Here is a 13,821-nt window from a genome sequence, read left to right as displayed (position 1 = left end):
GATTAAAGAAAATACTAATAAATCCAACGAATAACCAAAAAATGACAAGACAAACATTTCTCCCATTCCCCGTTTGAACTCTCAGTCACCCATAAAAGGTGGAAGAAACAAGGAGATAGTCAGACTTATCATGAGTTTACTTGACATGAGTTTACTTACAAAAATAAGTACAAAATCTGTTCCTTCTAGGCAAAAGTGATAGTGTAAGAGAGAGAAAGAGGAAATAACTTCTTTCCAGGAGAAACATGTGTTTTGGAGAAAGCATTCTGAAAACAAATGTTTAGAATATTTTGTTATATGATTTTTTCTGGAAATGGTATATATTATCTTCAAGAACTGCCGAATCTAGATTTTTTTTCATGTTTATTTAGTTTTGAGAGAGAGACAGAGACAGAGCTTGAACAGGGGAGGGCAGAGAGAGAGGGAGACACAGAACCTGAAGCAGGCTTCAGGCTCCTAGCTGTCAGCACAGAGCTCAACGCGGGGCTCAAACCCACAAATCATGAGATCATGACCTGAGCCAAAGTTAGACATTCAACCGACTGAGACACCCAACTCAGTCCGACTGTATCTGGATATTTAAACTCACAATTTCCTAAACTGTTTAAAAATTTCCAGGTGAACAGTTTCAGTGGCATGAACACATTGTGAACACATTGTGTAAAATATGAAAACAATGCACTTTCAATTCATTCGTATATTGACAAGCAATTGACAGCAGGGAAGGTATAAACATACCAGATGAATTAAAACAAAAACTTTTGCATAATTGGTGGGTAGTTTTGAAAAATAATTTATAAGTGAAGCCAACAGTGTACTTCTTCCACTTGAATCCATGTATCTTTGTGAGTTATCATTTTCAGCTGTGATACCATCAAAACTGCATATTAAAGAAAGCTAATCTGGAAATGATAACTTCAAACAGCAGTATCAGTGTTAAGCCAAGATTTTCAAATATAATTAGGCATATTAATTAACATCACTCTCATTAAGCACCATCATTATTATAAGACAGCCAAAAGGTATTATGAATCATTAATAACTAAAATAAAAATTATCCTAAATATTCATTTTACTTTCACTTATCTTTTTTAAATTTCCATATGTGTACATTTTATAATATATACAAATAGTACTAATACAATGTTAATGTAGATAATTTATGGAATATAAATATATTAAGACAAATGCTCAAATTTCTTTACTGAGAGAAAAGATTTTTTTGTGCAAACAAAGCAGAAACCACAGGCTTGGGAGCTAAAGTTCAGGCTTCCTGGTCTGGCACAGGTTCCTCTCATTCTAGCGGCCTCTTTTCCTCTCAGTTCCCCCCTCCCCCACTATTGTGCCCATGATCACCAGCACGTTTTGGTCAGTCTGACTAGCTATCTCCTAAACACACCAAGCTCTCTCATACCTCTGTGTCTCAACCTAGAATGTTTTGTCCTCTCTTGTCCACTAAGAATTCCAACTTTTCCTTGAATACCTAGACCAAATGTTACCTCTCCTGCAGAAATATTCTACACTCCCCTAAAAATATGTCAGCAAAGAGATCTGGTTTGTGAGGAAAGATAATAAAAGGGGGAAGGATGACCTTGAATCTCAGCTCCGCAACTTGATATCTTGATTTCTAGATAGATATGAGGAAGTACTGAAACTTGTTGATCTTTCCTCTTCTATGAAATGGAGATTCTGCATTGCCTTATAGCAAGAGTTGTCAGATGTTTTCTGTAAAAGGCCAGATAGTAAATATTTTTGGCTTTGCAGACAAAAGAGTCTCCCTTGTGACTACTCAATTCTGCCTTCATAGCACAATACATATGTATAGACAATACACAAGCAAAGTGACATGGCTGTTTTCTAATAAACCATTATTGATAAAACTGACTAGTGGAGGGGCACCTAGATGGCTCAGTAGGTTAAGTGCCCTACTCTTGGTTTCAACCCAGGTCATGATCTCACGATTTAGGAGTTTGAGCCCCATGTTGGGCTCCTTTCTGATAGTACAGAGCCTGCTTAGGATTTTGTCTCTCTCCCTCTCTCTCTGCCCCTCCCCTTCTCTCTCTCTCCCTCTCTCTCTCTGCTCCTCCCCTGCTCTCTCTCTCCCTCTCTCTCTCAAAATAAATAAATAAATAAACTTACAGAATTTTTTAAATGATTAATGGAAATGAAAACAACAAACCAGATGAACTTAACAGATATATTCAGAACATTCCATCCTAAAGCAGCAGAATACACATTCTTCTCAAGTGCACATGGAACTTTCTCCAAAATAGGTCACATACTGGATTACAAATCAGGTCTCAACAGATAAAAAAATATCAAGATCATACCATTCATATTTTCAGATCATGATGCTATGAAACTTGAAACTGACCACAAGAAAAAATTTGGAAAGCCCTCAAATACAAAAAGGTTAAAGTACATCCTAGTAAAGAATGAATGGTTTAACCAGGAAATTAATGAAAAAATTAAAACATATATGGGAGTAAATGAAAATGAAAACATGACAGTCCAAACCCTTTGGGATGCAGCAAAGGCAGTCAAAGAGGAAAGTACACTGCAATTCAGGCCTATCTCAAGAAGCAAGAAAGGTCCCAAATACACAATCTAACCTTACACCTAAAGGAGCTTGAAAGGAGCAGGAAATAAAGCCTAAACCCAGCAGAAGAGAAACAATAAAGATTTGAGCAGAAATAAATGATAGAGAAACAAAACACACACACACACACACACACACACACACACACACACACACACAAAACAGTAGAAAGATCAATGAAACTAAAAGCTGGTTTTCTGAAAGAATAAACCAAATTGATAAACCCTTAGCCAGACTTCTCAAAAAGAAGAGAGGACCTTAAGAGATAAAATCATCAATGAAAGAGGAGAGATTACAACAAACACCATAGCAATACAAACAATTATGAGAATTCTATGAAAAAATTTATGCCAACAAACTGGGCAATCTGGAAGAAATGGACAAATTCCTGGAAACTCAAAAACTACCAAAACTGAAACAGGAAGATATAGAAATTTTTAACAGGCCCATAATGAGCAAAGAAATTGAATCAGTTATCAAAAATCTCCCAACAAACAAGAATCCTGGGCCAGATGGCTTCCCAGGGGAATTCTACCATACATTTAAAGAAGAGTTAATACTATTCTTCTCAAATTGTTCCAAAAATAGAAATGGAAGGAAAGTTTCCAAACTGATTCTATGAAGCCAGCATTACCTTGATTGCAAAACTAGACAAAGACCTCACTAAAAAGGAAAATTACAGGCCAATATCCCTGATGAACCTGGATGCAAAAATTCTCAACAAGATACTAGCAAATCAAATTCAACAGTACATTAAAAGAATTATTCACTATGATCAAGTGGGATTTATTCCTGGGCTGCAGTGCTGATTCAATATTCACAAATCAATCAACGTGATACACCACATTAATAAAAGAAGGGATAAGAACCATATGATCCTTTCAATACATGCAGAAAAAGCATTTGACAAAATACAACATCCCTTCTTGATAAAAACCCTCAAGAAAATAGGGATAGAAGAAACATTCCTCAACATCATAAAAGCATATATGAAAGACTCACACCTAATATCATCCTCAATAGGGGAAAACTGAGAGCTTTCTCCCTGAGATCAGGAACATGACAGGGACGTCCACCCTCACCACTGTTGTCCAACATAGTATTGGAAGTCCTAGCCACAGCAGTCAGACAACAAAAAGAAATAAAAGGCATATAAATTAGCAAGGAGGAAGTCAGACTTTTACTCTTTGCAGATAACATAATACTCTACATAGAAAACCCAAAAGACTCCACTAAAAAAAAATGCTAGACCTGATACGTGAATTCAGCAAAGTTGTAGGATATAAAATCAATGTACAGAAATCAGTTGCCTTTCTATATACCAATAATCAAGCAGCAGAAAAAGAAATCAAGGAATCAATCCCATTTACAATTGCACAAAAAAACAATAAGATATGTAGGAATAAATCTAACCAAAGAGGTAAAAGATCTGTGCCCTGAAAACTATAGAAAGCTCATGAAAGAAATTGAAGAGGACAAAAAGAAATGGAAAAACATTCCATACTCGTGGATCGGAAGAGCAAATATTGTTAAAATGTTGATACTACCCAAAGCAATCTACACATTCAATGCTATCCCTATCAAAATAATGCCAGCATCCTTCACAGGGTTAGAACAAACAATTCTAAAATTTGTATGGAACCAGAAAAGACTGAATAGCAAAAGTAATGTTGAAAAAGAAAACCAAACCTGGTGGCATCACAATTCCAGACTTCAAGCTGTATTACAAAGCTGTAATCACCAGCATAGTATGGTACTGGCACAAAAACAGACACATAGATCAATGGAACAAAATGTAAAATCCAGAAGTGGACCCACAACTATGTGGTCAACTAGTCCTTGACAAAGCAGGAAGGAGTATCCAATGAGAAAAAGACAGAGTCTTCAGCAAATGGTGTTGGGGAAACTGGACAGTGACATGCAGAAGAATAAAATGGGACCACTTTCTTACACCATACACAAAAGTAAATTCAAAAAGTATGAAAGACCTAAATGTAAGACAGAAAACCATCAAATCATATAGGAGAAAACAGGTAACAACCTCTTTGACCTTGGCCACAGCAACTTCTTACTAGACATGTCTCTGGAGGCAAGGGAAAAAAAGCAAAAATGAACTATTGGCACCTCATTAAGATAAAAAAATTTCTGTAGAGTGAAGGAAACAATCAACAAAACTAAAAGGCAACTGATAGAATGGGAGAAGATATTTATAAATATATTTTGGAAAACTCCATTTCTATTTTATTGGATAAAGGGTTAGTATCCAAAATCTATAAAGAACTTATCAAACTCAACAACCAAAAAAACAAATAATCCAGTGAAGAAATGGGCAAAAGACATGAATAAACACTTTGCCAAAGAATACATCCAGATGGCTAATAGACACATGAAAAGATGCGCAAATATCATTCACCATCAGAGAAATACTAATCCAAACGACAATGAGATACCACCTCACACCTGTCAGAATGGCTAAATTAAGAACTCAGAAACAACGGATGTTGGCGAGGATGTGGAGAAAGGGGAACACTTTTGCACTATTGGTGGGAATGCAAACTGGTGCAGCTATATCTGGAAAATAGTATAGAAGTTCCTCAAAAAATTAAAAATAGAACTACCCTACCACCTAGTAGTTGCACTACTAGGCATCTATCCAAAGGATACAAAAATGCCACTTTAAAGGGGTATATGCACCCCAATGATTACAGTAGTGCTATCAACAATAGCCAAATTATGGAAAGAGCCCAAATGTTCATTGACTGATGAATAAAGAAGACGTGGTATATATACATGGAATACTACTCAGCTATCAAAAAGAATGAAATCTTGCCATTTGCAACAACATGGATGGAACTAGAGGGTATTATGCTCAGTGAAATAAGTCAGTAAGAGAAAGACAAATATCATATGGTTTCACTTATATGTGGAATTTAAGAAACCAAACAGATGAACAAGGGAAAATAAGATAAAAACAGAAAGGGAGACAAACTATAAGAGATTCTTAAATACAGAGAACAAACTGAGGGTTGCTGGAGGGGAGGTGGGTGAGAGGATGGGGTAAATGGGTGAGGGACATTAAGGAGGGCACTTGTTGGGATGAGTACTGAGTGTTGTATGTAAGTGATGAATCACTGGGTTCTATTCCTAAAACTAATACTACACTGTATGTTAACTAATTTGAATTTAAATAAATTTTAAAAATAAAAATAATTAATTAATTTTAAAAAATAATTAATGGACCAGATTTGGCTCATGGACTATAGTTTGCTAATATCTGCTTTATAGAATTGTGGTGAATATAAAAAGTAACCCGCACAATGTAAGTAAAGCACCTAGCATATAGGGAGTACTTAGTTTATTATGTTGTAGGCCTGAGGAAGCATCAGTATACAAAAACAAACATGATCCCTGCAGGCATGTGGGGGGGGGGGGTTGATGGATATTAAACAATCACCCAAATTATATAATTAAACCCACCCACCCCCCAACTCCCACAAAACTTCACTTATTCAGACTTAAGTTGATCACTGTCATCAAAGGTCTATGAAAATCTCTTCTACTGCCTTCTTTGATTTGTCATCGTTCTATGAAGAAAACACGGATGGTGGTATGAGAGTGTGTAGCATGCTCTATGGAAGTGACACTACAACCTCAGAAATGAATTACCTATGTAAAGGAAGAAAAGAGAGAGAGAAGTGTGTTCCAGGCAGAAACCAACATGCACAAAGTCCCTGAGGAGGAAAACACTTTGGTTCACCTTGCAAAACAAGAGGAAGGAAGAGTTTGTGGGAGGAGGGAGAGTTTGCAGATCAAGCTGGATAGATAGGGAGGGATCAAGAGACCCCATAGGACATGTAAAGTTTTAGGGATTTCATTCTAAGTCCCGAAAGGAAGGCTTGAATATTCTTCAATGATCACATTTGTATATCCAACATATAGATGTCAGTGTGATTAATGTTATTATGTAATTATTAATGAGGGCAGCAAAAATATTTTGTGAACTGTTAATAACTAATAACTCTTTTGAAAATAATCCCTCCTTCAAAGTCTCCCCCCAAACCCCTTTTGATTGTGCCCTCTATTTCCTTCTGGACTATCTGATTCAGGCCACTGAGTTGTTTTAGTCCTGGAATGAAATATGTGGCCCAAGGTGGAGCACAGGACATTATCTCTACCTCTGAGAAGGACACAGAATGGCAGCAGTCATGGGGAGCGTACATCACTCAAGCATAGCGAGGGCTCACAGCCTCTAGAGCACAAGAAGCCTGATCCTGTCCCAATGCCATGGACAGCACTGTGGTAGCATTCTGCTCCACATGACTGCACAAGTAAGCAGTGAACCTCAAGTAGGGCCCAGCACAAGGAACATAGGGCGCTGCATGTCATCTCAGGTGAGGCACTTTCCCTATCCTCCCCAAACCAGGTATCTAGGGAAACAATTGGCTAGGGCTTTGAAGGGGGAAGCAAGAAGACTTGTGGAATCAGGGGAAATGCAAGCCATGAAACTGTGGTTAATAGTACCAGCTGTACTTCAGTTCCATTAGTGGGAAAAGACAAACATTTGGGTTAAGGCATAAAAGAAGAGGATGAAGAAAGGAAGGTAAATGGAAAAGATGAGAAGAGAAAGAAAGGAAGAGAGACTAACAGACACAAAGAGGAAATGTACTTATGGTTCTCTCTGCATGAGTGTTACTAAGAGGGAAGAGTAACAAAGGGAACCAGACAACAGCATAGGATACCAAGAAATGAAACCCACAATGGGGATAGAAACAGAAACTGAAAGGGGCAGATAAAGATGGACAGACAGAGCCCAAGGGAGAAAAAGTAAGGTCAATATATTTCTGAAGAGCTTTTTTCAAGCTAAATTGCTTTTATCACATCCAGCTGTTTGTGAACATGAGTCAGTTGTTGCCTGTTATCACTGACCTTTACAATTCTGATTATCTACTCAGCAATTAACTAGTATTCCCCAGACAGTCTTAACTCTGCACTAGAGGAGATAGCCACAACAGGTCCCTGCGTGGAGAAAGAGGGGACAGAATCTGCCAAGAAGGAAATTACCATTCTGGCTGCAGAACATTGATGCCTCATAGGCTTCTTGCCTGTGGCTCTAAAAAATAATAATCATACCATACATTTATTAAACTTAAAAAATACTACCATTTGCAACACAGAAATTGTTTTCCTCCATTTGCCATCCTGCAAACTTAAGACAGAGTTGGGTTAAGTTACAGACTACTAAGGCACAGAGGTGGGAGGTGAATGCCCTTGGCCTGGCCAAGCCACAGTCTCATTCTCACCCACCTTATCTCCTCAGTAACAAGGTAGAAGGTCTGATGCCTCGCAGGACATCAGCCTGGAAACATTTGTTCTTCTGAACTTTCATTTCAGTACAATTTCTTTGATTCCGGTTTCAGGCAATGAGATTAGCAGATGGTTTCTCCAACACAACGCTGAGATCTTGGCATCTCTTTCAAGCACTATTTTTAGATTCTTCTCCTCACCTCCCCCCACTCTCCCACACACACACACATACACACAAGAGCAAAAGGAATTTGAGGCAGAGAGTGTAGACTTACACAAAGAACTTCAGTGGAGGGGCCGACATGGAGATCCTAAACCACTGAGCACTCTTCCTCCTCCAGCTCTATCATACTTAAAACATCCAATACTGAACCCCCAGGTTATTGTGCTCCTCATCACTCAGAGAATGAAACAGTTCCAATATGATGAGAAAGACATAGTTCCAGGCTAACAACATATAAATGTCCTAAGTCTAGAGTCATCACATAATTATCCAAATTATAAATTCAAATCATCCATGTATTCTATCAATAACGAGAAATTTCCATTTTTGCTTTTATCCACATAGATGAACAATAGTGCCTTTTTTGTTTCTTTGCGGGGAGTGGGGGCAGGTAGTAAGGAAGAACAGAAATTAAGCCTACAGTCAATATTGGTTCATATTAAGCAATGATGCAAATACAATTGCTCTGTAACTGGAATAGGTCCAGGATGAATTTCATGGAACTCAAGTAGAAAATGTGAATGGATGTAGGGTCCAAATGAGAAGTATGTTGATAGAAGCTGATGCCAAAGCATCAAACTAGGTCACTGCACCCTTTACCAGACATCATTCTAATCAGCTTCAATCAGCATTCAGTCTGGGTGAGAAGAGGAGAAACCCCAAAAACGTCATTGGTAACTATCTAACATTCCTGAGAGGTATTTAAAATCTTGTTCTTGCCTTCATTTCCATGGAAGTGGGGATGCAAATGAGTTCATGTAAATGAAAAGTATAGTTGGCAAAGCCAGGTTGAGGCAGGAGACTTAATCAATGGCCCCCAGTGCCAGGTGTCAGAGCCACCACCCAGCAAACATGAGGTACCAGAAATACCAGAATGCATTTTCCTGGCCCTCTTAATCTAGTTTCCCAGGCACAGATAAAACTGGTGTCTTAGGTAGAGATGAAAACTATAGTACAGAATATATATAAGGTTCTTAAGAAACACAACAAGTAAGGGGTGTGTACATGGAGGGATTGGGGGTAAACATAGTTCTTCTTACATATCTGTTAATTTAAATACATCATGGGCAGACTTCCCCCAGCTTCCTGAAGGGAGGAAAAAAAGGCCAAATGGATAATTTGTTCCTTGGCCCAGTCATAGAGTAGAAAGCAGATTACAGGAATGAGTGATGTCACTGGTATCCTCCCTTCTGCATACGAGAAACACAGGATTTACATATTAGCTTATTTATTCCTCAGTAACAACTGCTTAAGGTAAGCACTATCTTTCAGCCCAATTGTACAGAATGGTAAATGTGGGCTTCAAAAAACTAAGCAGCTTACCCAAGTCATGAGCTAATAGGTGGCAGGTAGCAGACAAAAATGCAGATGTTTCTGATTTTAGAACCATGTTTCCTAACTCCTGTCTATACTGCAACACAGAAACTATTCTTCAGTGAAGGAACAGCAATTAAGGTGGATTAGTATCATTGAACTTTGATGAGTATGAGACCTAGTATGTTTTCTGATTACAATGACACTGTTAAATTCTGCCATAACAAAGAATTACTTTTTGTTTCTAAAAGAGAAAACTGTCCTGTTTTCCTCTCCTCACCCTCATCACTTCTAACACCAACTTCCAAGAATTATCACAGACCCCACAAGGTATCACAAGTGCCAGGAAACTGCCCTCTCTTGCCACTTCAAATACCAACTGCAAGTCCAGGTAGTCACCTGTACTTCTAACTGACCAGCTATAAATTGGAGTTTCCCACAACCGCCTCCTCAGGTTTGATAATTTACTAGAACAGCCCACAGAACTCAGTAAAGCACTTTACCTGTTTATTATAAGATACAACTCAGGAGTAGCCAAATGGAAGAGATGCATAGAGCAAGGTCTTGGGTGGTATTGGGGTGCATAAAGATTCCATGATCTTTCCGGGTGCACCACCCTTCCAGAACCCCCATGTGTTCCCCAACCTGCAAGTTCTCCAAACCCCCTCAGTTAGGACATTTATGGAGGCTTCATTACATAGGCACGATTGATTAAATCATTGGCCATCAGTGAGTAACTCAAACTCCAGCCCTCTCTCTCCCCAGAGGTCAAGGAGTAAGGCTAAAACTTCCAACCTTTTAAAGATTTGATTGGTTTCCCCTGGCAACCACTCCCATCCTGAGGTTATCGAGGAGACTCCCAGCCACTAGTCATCTTATTGGTATACAAAAAGACACTTGTCACTTCAGAGATTCGAAGGGTTTTAGCATGGGCCAGGAAATGGAGGCAGAGACCAAATATATACTTATTATATCACTGCTTGTTTGTTTGTTTCTTTGTTTTACAGAAAACCCATGGTGCTGAACTAAGTTAATGCATATTAAATTCTTTTTAAAAATCAAGTCCTTGACCTAACAGAGCCTCATGTTGATACACAATGGGTTTAAGCTGAGAGTTGTGTTCATAATTAAGATTCACTTTGCAAGAAACCAAGCCTGAACACAGAAGTTGCTGTTACTAAAAGTCACACTGCTACAGTTTTATGAGGACTCTGAAAATGATCAAGCTAGCTTAGAAGAGAAAGATTTGCCAGAGAGCTGTCCTTGGCAATGCACAGTTCCTTGTTGAAATGAGACGCAACAGGAAACATGAATATACAAAGTTCATGGGAATATAATGTATTTAATGGTCAAGGCCAACTTATTTGGGATAACAAAGTTAAAATAATGTGTTTCCAGGCAGTATCTCCCTGTTATATTCTATTACAGAGCAAATTGTTACAGCTACTAGACAACTTCCTAGAAAAGAAGAGTCAGTATGCTCTCCCAGAATCACTGACATAACCTCGGCTTTAACAGTTAGAGTATATGGTTTCTATTCACAATTACAGACTCTTAGAGACACCCATGTACTCCACATCTATGTCTCTGGAAGAAAAAACCTCTTATTAAATTGATTTGCCCTTTGTCACTGTCACAGATATGTTTTCCCTGTTTTGACAGGTAGTTGTAATTCTATTAGCAGCCCATCGACTTCCCTGTGAAATCGATCTGTGTTGGACTGGCTGGATCTTCTTAAACTGGCTGATTTATTGCTTCTGCATGTTTTTAGAAAAAGAGAGCACGTGCACACTCACAAGTGAGCTAAAGTCAAGGAGCAAGAGAGGAAGAAGGAGAGAAAAGGAGACATTCTCTGTCACCCCAGAGCATAAAGTATCTAAACAATATTTGAAAACAAATCATTTTTAGCTTCACTGTTGGCTGTATCCATGACAGGTGAGCTGTGACCTTTTGTCAGCAGACTACCTGAGATGCCTGCTGATGCTGGCCATATAATTGACTGCCAATTTCCCTTATTAATTTATTTTCCTGTCTCATGTATAAACTAGAAGAAATTGCTCACTTTGAATGTCCTCAATGTTTATCTATCATGTTTGCCTAATTTTTATGTTGTACATCACATCTTCCCATAACCAGAAAATAAGTAGTGCCTCCAGGTGTCCCTCCCTAAATGTGCCTGAAATCTTGCCCATTGGAAGGAAAGCACTCAAGCCAATTTTCAGGAGATCACAGTTCGCCAGAGGTCAGAGCCAGAAATCACCACTGATTTTTTTTTAGAGAACCACATCAGAAAGAAGAAGAAGGAGGAGGAGGAGGAGGAGGAGGAAGAAAGGGAAGAAAGGAAGAGAATGAAAAGGAAAAGAAGGGAAGGGATGAGAAAGGAAGAAAAGGGAAAGGAATGGAGGGAAAGGGAAGGAAAATGAAAAATTAATAAACACCCCTGTCTTAAAGTTCCATCCCAAGATTTGTGATGGAATCAATCAATGCTAAATTAAAATAGCATGGGTAAAGACCAGGCAAACTGATAATAAGTTGATTTTTCCTGATACTAAAGAAAAAAACTTACTGCACAGTTACATTCCATTTCCAACTGAAAATTATTCTAAATATTCTAGTGTTAACTTCATGAACATAAATATGAATATTAACATCTCACAAGTACTGTTTGTAATTTCATCCTTGAGCAATACAGTGAAGAGGCTAATTTAAGCAGACTTACTACTAGAAAATACAGTTAAGTAGGAAAATTCCACTTTTGCACTCCTTCTTCTCCATTTACATATGTATCCCCTATATGTTTAGACATTTTTGACCAATATACTCAACTCATTCTTACCTTCTAGGATAACACTGGAGCTTTCTCTGTCTTCTTTACCCAAACCTTTACAGATGTTAGGCCAGCAAAGTGATAAAGTAATGCTTATATAAGTGATAAACTAACAAGATTCAGTGTGTTAATTCTCCCAGATTTTGCATTTTTACTGGAAATGTTTATAAACACAATACTTTAATCAAAATAGAGACTAATGATGAGAACCCTCACCATCACTGAAGACAGATAAGTGGATGGAGGGATATTTGTCAGCAGGTGTACCTTTCAAAAACCTTCAAATGACACTCTTAGAAAATGTGCTGATTCTAAAACACAAACAGTAACTCTTCTGTCCTACAGAGCCCTGAGAACACTGACAATCCTGTATTGTGCTGTGCTGTCAGCTCAGTTAAGCTGAGACACCCTGAAGCTTCCAGATTAAAGTTCACCCAAAGAGAAATTTGTACAAGATTGGAAGACAGAAGTGAAGTGACAAACTCTGCTCTTGGAAGGTGGAATAGTTAGACACGGTAGCAAAGAGATGCAGAAGAGTCTGGTAGGGTCAGCTTATCATCACTCTCCTCTCCTCTGCTCTGTTCCCAGCTCTCCTTGACAACAGATGGCCATGCTGGCCAACAGTGACCCCCAGACTCAGCTACAGACCCTCAGAGGTAACAGACACACAGAAGCAATGGCTTCCCGAACACTTTTCCATGGTCTCACTTGGGCAGCTTGATGAGCTTGGCTTCTCAGATCAGGAACACAGACTTCCCTGCAAGTTCTAACTTGACAATCTTGGCCCATGCTTCAGGCATAATGGTTAGCAACTCCTTCTCAGATCCTCCAACTCCTCTTCACGACTGTACTTCACCCTTTCCTCCCACATTTGTGTCAGGTCTCATCCCTATTTAAACAATCTCTTATTCCCCTAATACTCATAGTGCTCTCTGCTTCCTAACTAAACCCTGACTGATACGGTCCCCTGCAGAGGATCTTTATAGAGGCATATCCTACACACGTGAGGCTGTGCACGTGTGCAGGATTCACAGCCACAAGCTACTGTCTGTTACCAAGTTCCACAAACTGAAACCAACATTATCTGCCTAAATCTCTGATTTGTGTCATGGGAGATGAAACTTACAATTTGTTTTTTAAGATTGTTTATAATTTTTAAAGCTGAGCCTAATTTTCTTTTCTTTTTTTTTTTTTTTTAATGTTTTTTATTTATTTTTGGGACAGACAGAGACAGAGCTTGAACGGGGGAGGGGCAGAGAGAGAGGGAGACACAGAATTGGAAACAGGCTCCAGGCTCCGAGCCATCAGCCCATAGCCTGACGCGGGGCTCGAACTCACGGACCGCGAGATCGTGACCTGGCTGAAGTCGGACGCTTAACCGACTGCGCCACCCAGGCGCCCCTGAGCCTAATTTTCAATATGTGCTCTCTATGCATCAGCTAAATTAAGGAAGTAGATTCAAGTTTCAAAAACAAATTACTAATGGAGTGATCATCAACAACCATCTTAAAACCCCAAGCTAAATAGATCATACTATACCATTTGTCCTCTTAA

The sequence above is a fragment of the Neofelis nebulosa genome, chromosome 6 (assembly GCF_028018385.1).
Source record: "Neofelis nebulosa isolate mNeoNeb1 chromosome 6, mNeoNeb1.pri, whole genome shotgun sequence".
Taxonomy (NCBI): Eukaryota; Metazoa; Chordata; class Mammalia; order Carnivora; family Felidae; genus Neofelis; species Neofelis nebulosa.
This window is presented reverse-complemented; position numbering follows the sequence as displayed.